Genomic DNA, 1,254 nt, shown 5'->3' on the forward strand with positions numbered 1-1,254 from the left:
TAATCTCCACTGCATAATGTACAGTATTTCTATACAGAGTTGGATTTAATGACTTCTTAAGCCTGTAAGAAAATAAATTCTCTATTACTATAGAAACCATATCCATAAAACAAAGAATGGTTGGAATATTTGGGAGGGTAAGTAGCAAAGAAAGTAAGTATATTGAAAAACAAGATTTTAAAATTTCCTATAAGTTAAGGGTAAAAGAGCACTAATGAAAGTAATAAAAAATATAGAACATTCTAATAAAACTCTCATCCTCTTTCTCAATTATTTTTAAGAAAATATTTTCCTGCTCAAGGTTTTCCTCAGAGCAACTTTGACATCCTTATTCCTCAGGCTATAGATTAATGGATTAAGCGTTGGCACCACAGCATTATAGAAAATGTAAGACACTTTTCCCTGGTCCAGGGGCAAAATAGAAGGTGATTTGAGGTACATGAAAGTTCCAGACCCAGAGAAAAGAGAAATCACAATTATGTGGGAACTACAAGTACTAAAGGTCTTGGATCTACCCTCAGCAGTGCTAATGCGGAGAGTGCTGAAAAGAATGAAACCATAAGACACAAAAATAGTCGTAATGGGAACCCCAATACCAATAGTCACAACAATAAAGACCACCAAAAAAATGTATGTAAGAGCTATTACAAGACAAGTTAAGGGGCCAGGGAGAGGGTTCAGTGGAATAAGCTCTTCCCTGGCAAGCACAAGGGTCTGAATTCAATCTCCAGTTCTGCCAAAAAAAAAAAAAGACAGCTCAAGAAGTGGAATAATGTCACACATATAGTGATTAATAAGGTTGTCTGACCAAGATGCCCATCACCTGAGGAATGGTTGAAAAAGATGTGGTATTTTTACACAAAGGAGTATTATTCAGCTATAAAGAATGATAAACTCGAAGCCTTTATATTGAAATGGATGCCACTTGAACATATACTTATAAGTAAAATAAACCAGACACATATGTGTAAATATCATATAGTTTCCCTAGTATAAGAACTCAAAAGAGGAAATACAAATAGAAAGGTATAATACAAGTAAAAGGAAAGCAGGAACTCGAGGACAAACTAATTAAGAGAGGGAAAGGAGAAGAGCTAGGAAACATGACAATGTCAAGCCATACAGTTATATGTGGAAGATGGGCAAAGCAATAATCCTGAGAATCTCCAGAAGATTTTTGAATCTAGCAATTAATTGGAAAGATTCTCACCCTGAATAACTATATATACTGACACCTGTGAACTAAGCAACTGC

At 35.0% G+C, this 1,254-nt stretch overlaps 1 pseudogene; it reads right to left on the reverse strand.

Moving 5' to 3' along the window:
• Positions 1 to 276: 276 nt before the first annotated feature.
• LOC105743572 overlaps positions 277 to 1,254 on the reverse strand; it is a 3,493-nt pseudogene continuing 2,515 nt past the window's right edge.

Source organism: Octodon degus, unplaced genomic scaffold, assembly GCF_000260255.1.
Source record: "Octodon degus isolate 3935 unplaced genomic scaffold, OctDeg1.0 scaffold00136, whole genome shotgun sequence".
NCBI lineage: Eukaryota > Metazoa > Chordata > Mammalia > Rodentia > Octodontidae > Octodon > Octodon degus.